General features: G+C 41.9%; 1 non-coding gene across 1 annotated transcript; it reads left to right on the forward strand.

Moving 5' to 3' along the window:
* The first annotated feature begins 4,276 nt into the window (after positions 1-4,276).
* Positions 4,277-4,348, forward strand: trnaq-cug (transfer RNA glutamine (anticodon CUG)). Its single transcript has one exon. It is a non-coding gene; the product is annotated as a tRNA-Gln (tRNA).
* The last annotated feature ends 1,614 nt before the right edge of the window (positions 4,349-5,962 follow it).

Consider the following 5,962-nt stretch of genomic DNA (forward strand, 5'->3'; position numbering starts at 1 on the left):
CAAAGAATATGAAGGTAAATATGGTGCAAATGTGAGAGCGCGTAGATGTGATGTGAACACTTAGAGAATATGATTTGAGAGCTTGTGGAGAAAAATTCTGTACTTGTACTTTATTTCATTTTTTTTTCACTTCAGTCACTTTTCCACAGCGGCAAGTCTGCGGTCTCAACTTTTGCAACACTTCTTGCGATACATTTGGTGCAAAACTAAGTTGTACCTGTGGACTTAGTCTGTGGAGCTCCGAGCCAACAGGATGGGGGGGAGGGGTTAACAGGGTTTCTATCCTCAGATGAGGGAAACTCTTGCTAGAAATCTCCGCTGGACCCTCAACGGGATCTGATCTCCAGCGAGACATGGAAAGCTCGAGACCCGATAGCAGCGGCACAACCCCCCATGAGCCACCTCCAGCAAGCTAGCGTTAGCGAACTAACCAACCAGCCCGCTTAAAAAAATTTAATTTAAAAGGCACGCATTATACCCATTGATGTCCGTTCGTGCTGCAAGACCTGGAGCTCACCGCCAGTGTTTCAGTTTGACTGTTTAAAGTGTTAGGATAATTAAAATATATTTATTTATAAGCGGGGTTAGTTTGCTAACGCTAGCTTGCTATTCACCAACACTAGTGGTGAGCGGGTCTGAAGCTATCCATGTCCGTCTGCAGCTGCAGGACCTGGAGCTCACCGCCAGTGTTTCAGTTTGACTGTTAAAAAGTGTTGAGATAATTAAAAAGTATTTGTTTAGAAGCAGGCTGGCTACTAGTTAGCTAACGCTAGCTTCCATGCTACATAAATAAGCCGGACAGAGTTGTTCCCTCACAGAAAAAAACACAGGTAAAATTAAAAACACTACATAAGCTTTGCTACAGTGTGTTCATTTAAATATAGTACACCTACATGTAGGGTGACGAGATTGCAATATAAGCCTGTATTAATATTAGGACTATCCATATGTCAAGGGTGTATATTAGGCGGTGCAGTACAGCCCGATCCAGCAGAGGAGAGTTCTAGCCCGACCAGGCTCCTCTTTTTACATTGTAAGCCTCACTGGGTGTCCAAACTAAAATGATAAGAGGCAACTTGGTAGACTCCTTACTGATGTTTATATCTGTGCTCACAATGCCCTTTTTTTTTAAAAACACCAGCCAATCACAAGTGTTACATGTGAATAATCAATGTGTGAGTAATCAGGGAGCTCAAATAAAAGATAGTTGCAAGGTCTCCCAAATGTTTAACTTTACAACCCGTAAGCTGTTGGAACCTTGGTTGCCACAGGTTCCCAAATCTCCCCACAAAATGTCAATCACATATTTTCCAGCCCCTGATTGTTATCAGCAGAGCAGAGTGGCGCAGCGGAAGCATGCTGGGCCCATACCCAGAGGTCGATGGATCAAAACCATCCTCTGCTAATTCCTGTGCTTTGTATCATCAGTATATTTCCCGTCGTTGATGTTTAACAAAGCCTCTGATGTTGCAAGTGTCTGAAGTGAAATGTCTCTCCACCTGCTGAACAGTAAACTTAATTTCATGTAGAGATTATTTCATCCATAAATAAAGACAGTGCTCATACATGTTTATTCCTGCTATAACACCCATAAAATCTGGAGTGTAATACAGTAAATATACTGCACTACAGGTAATAAATACTGTAAATGGAAACTGTGAAATATGTACGTTCAAAGTGCTTGTTGTGTTGTTTACCAGTCAGATTACCACAGGAGGTAATATCTGTTGCAGCTCTTTTAAAGACTCTACCATAATACCTGCTGGAGATGCCAGGTCCTCATACATGTAAAGCATGTGCTCTAACACTGAGCTACATCCCCTGAAGATTTTGAAATTCTTTTGACTTTTTTCTGAGATAGACTTAGATTTATCTTTATTAATGCTTTTGGGATGACTCTTGCAAGGAAATTGAAATATGTTGTGTATGGCTTTAAAACCTGTAAATGTAACTGCGGTGGCTGGAAATCAAACCTGGGCAAAATGCTTGCACTGCTATGGTATAAATCATAGTCAAAAAGTAACAAACCTGTTGCCTTTCTGCTGGACAATACAACGTTCACTGCAAATCTTGTAACACAGATTGATAAGAAATACATTGGTGGAGACTGGTTGCTTCCAGTACCTATAGATAAGACAATATTGTTTATGAAAGCACATCTGGGGTTGGTATACTCTGATGTGTCATTGGTTTGGTACCACTCTTAAAAAACACTGCTCGTTGTCGGCAGGATTTGAACCTGCGCGGGGAGACCCCAACGGATTTCTAGTCCTCGCTTTAACCACTCGGCCACGACAACGTGATAAGCCGTGCTATGACTGTTTGCAGAAATGTTCATGTAGCACCTCAACACACCATATAATGCCTAAGCTGCACTTGCAAAATAGCAGGGTGTTCAAATACTTATTTTCCTCACTGTAAGATTCCTATACATTGTGTATGGTAGCCTTTACAATGTTGTTTATTTCTTTTATTACCACACACACATTCATAGCAGAGCTGCCCCCCCCCCCCCCCCATGTTTATACTGATGATTGATTGTAATAAAGCAGTAACAGAGAGTTGTCTCCGTCTGTGTTTTACCTGGGCCGAAGTTGGAAACCAGAATTAGCTTTAAATCCAGTTCTAATCTAGTCCTCACTAAATTTCAATATTTCCCTGGAGTTACCATTACAAAATTTAATCTAATTAAATTGGAACATACACAGACTTCTCACAAAATCACACTTGAATTCATATCTTGCTACTCGGTCAGAATCTTATTAACCTGGAGTCCCAGTCTCTGTCAATATAAAATAGGCTATATGTTTTATATATGTTTTAGGCCTATTGGCAGACGGCCATTTAAAATGTAGGCAATGGCATATAAAGAATAAAGAATAAAGAGTCTTTTCTCCAATAATATATAATAATAATTTTATTTGTAATGCACTTTACATTTAAACAAATCTCAAAGTGCTACAGTCAAGGTCATAAAAGCAAGGTAAAAACATCAATGTAAAATATCTATAAATAGTGCAACAACATTTTTGTGCAAGGTTAAAACTCATAAGTTCTGCTAAAAAGAATGTTTTTAGTCCTTTTTTAAAAGTCTCCAAAGTCTGTGGTGCCCTTAGATGGTCAGGGGGGGCATTCCACGTCCGAGGAGCGGTAGAGCAGAAGGCTCGATCACCCATGGTGCTGAGTTTAGTTCTGGGGATTAGGAGGCGGTTGGAGTTGTTTGAGCGGAGGGATCGTGTTGAAGTGTGAGGGATGAGTAGTTCTTTCAGGTAGGGGGGGGCATTTCCATAGATGCATTGGTGGGTGATGATTGAGACCTTGTATTCTATCCTTGCTGAAATGGGAAGCCAGTGAAGTGAGTGGAGAATGGGTGTGATGTGGTCATACTTTCGCACTCTCATCAGGATCCTAGCAGCACTGTTCTGGATATATTGCAGTTTCTGCAGACTCTTGTTAGGGATCCCGATGAGAATTGCGTTACAGTAGTCCAGTCTGGAGGAGACAAAGGCGTGGACCAGTTTTTCAGCATCAGCTAAGGTGAGTGTAGAACGGAGTTTGCAATATTTCTGAGATGATAGAAGGAGATCTTGCAGAGGTTTTTGATATGGGCTCAAAGGTGAGTTTGGATCAAATCTTACACCAAGATTGGTGACTGTTGTGGAGAGGGGAATGTCTTGACCAGAGATAGTTAAACCGGTTATGGAGGATGACTGGACTTGATGTGAGGTGCCAACAAGGATTGCCTCGTTTTTGGAGCTGTTTAACTGGAGAAAATTGTGTTTCATCCACGCCTTTATCTCCTCCAGACAGGTGGTGAGTGTTGAAGATGATGGTGCTGTAGTTGCAGTGGGTTGTGAGTCATATTTCACATACAGTTGTGTGTCATCGGCATAACAGTGAAATGAGACTCCATGGCGGCTGATGACGTGGCCCAGGGGGAGGATGTCCATGTCCACTGTAGTTTCTCAGTGTGCTCTCTAGTAACATCTGTCTGGCCTAGGTAGCTTTGTCATTCATAAGGCTACTTTTACTTTTATATTTTAATTAAATTGCTAAGCCTGTACTTTGGTACTTTTACTTGAGTAAAGAAGTTAAATCAGTACTTCTACTTTTACCAGAGTATTTGTTAACACAATTATCTCTTCTTCTACTTGAGCACGGGCAGTGAGTACTTTTGCCATCTCTGACGGCCTCTGTATTGTTCTGTTTAGAGTATGTATATATTGTGTGTATGGACTAGTCCATTTTGTTAACAAACCCTTGCAACACTTTTAAAGGTTCCATGGTGTAATGGTTAGCACTCTGGACTCTGAATCCAGCGATCTGAGTTCAAATCTCAGTGGAACCTGGTTTTTAAGCCACAGCACAGGTAAAAAAGATCAACCTTTCAACTTTCCACATCTAGTTTACAGTAAGCTTACAGGTTTAACTGTGTAATATGCACACTGGCAGTGAGAACCACTGTAAATTATTATCTTGGTCAATGTTGTTTTCAACGTCTTGTGGTTTAAGTTCTGTGTATTTGAAAGTTTCCAAGTTCAGTTGATCATATGTAACAGAGAAGTTTCTGTCCAAGTTTGCCATGATCATTGTGTTTGATACGTCCAATTCAGTTTGTGTGCAGTTACCTTATGTAGGCCTATTTGCTCTGATTCATTCCTTCTTCAAACTTATCCAGCTCGGTGATGTCCCTGATGAGAATCACTTTTGCTGCCTCAGGCGTAGAGCCATGAAGTTTGATGTATATTTTACATTTCTTGCCCATGTTGCTGGATCTTGTTTTGTTTTCTGAGTATGAGTGCTTTCTTGGCAATATCAGCATTTTTCTGGTGAGGTGTTTGTTGATGTAAACTTGGATGCCTTTTAATTTCCTTCCTTGTGAGGAGTGCTGACTTTTTCTTTCTGTGGTGAACCGGATTATTACCAATGGAGTGGCCGTTTGTTTTTGCTCGGCAGAGTATGACAATCCTCAATGTCCCTGCTATCAACATAAAGCCTTTGCTGTCCAAAAGCAAATCACTGTTGTTCCAGCGTCTCCTTCTCCTCCTCGAGAGCTTCCCTCAGCCTAGAAGTGGTGTATCCAGCGTCTGCGGCCACTCTGGCATGGTTCCGTTGTTTGGTTCTCAGGCCGCTGATAATCACATTGCATTGCTCGAGGTCAGCAACTCAGTTTCAGAAAAGCAATCTTCTCCACGTTTTGCCCGTTTAGCGTTTGTATTTTACTCATCAGATCCATGATTTTTCTTCTGTTGCACTGCACTGCAACAGAAGAAATCCCCGCCGACAGAAGTCCAGAGAGTTTCTTTATCTCCTCAACCTCATCGGGTAGGATTGCATTTTTCTTAGGTGGCATATTCTCCTGGGCCTGGTGGTAGCCGGCTGCTCCTGGTCCTGGTGGTACCTGGCTGCACCAGAGCACCTGAGATGTCAGGGTTTGCATCTCCACTTCTGAAAAATGCTCTTCTTAGCCGGATACGTCTGTCCATGTCGTAAATAGTAGCGGCGACCTCAAAACCGAGAATATAATGGGGTGTGATAATTTTAATTATGATTGTTCCAGCTGCTGCATTTATCAATGTACGATCATTCTTACGCTCTGATTGGTGTGATACAACGGTTCATGAATCTCACGTAAAGCCTGTCGTACGTTAGGTTATAAATGAGGGCCATTAGCTCTAAGGATGTGCTTCATACATACTGAAGTGGACACACTAATGAGTAGCACTATGGATCAATTCATTTGTTACCTTGTCAGCTAAAGCCTTTTTCTAAGCTAAAAGAAACAAGGCACTCTTCTGCAAAAGCACAGCTGGGAGTGCTTGAGAGCACTTTGAGGGCAGTGTGATTTTCGGCTGAGATGCTTCGGGTGCGTTTAGGTGTGAGCCCAAATAGTTGTTGAACGACAAAGACAAGACAGCGGTCAGGCGGTGGAAACCAGGGTATTGATGTCCCGTCATGCAAC

Source organism: Etheostoma spectabile, unplaced genomic scaffold, assembly GCF_008692095.1.
Source record: "Etheostoma spectabile isolate EspeVRDwgs_2016 unplaced genomic scaffold, UIUC_Espe_1.0 scaffold00004500, whole genome shotgun sequence".
NCBI lineage: Eukaryota > Metazoa > Chordata > Actinopteri > Perciformes > Percidae > Etheostoma > Etheostoma spectabile.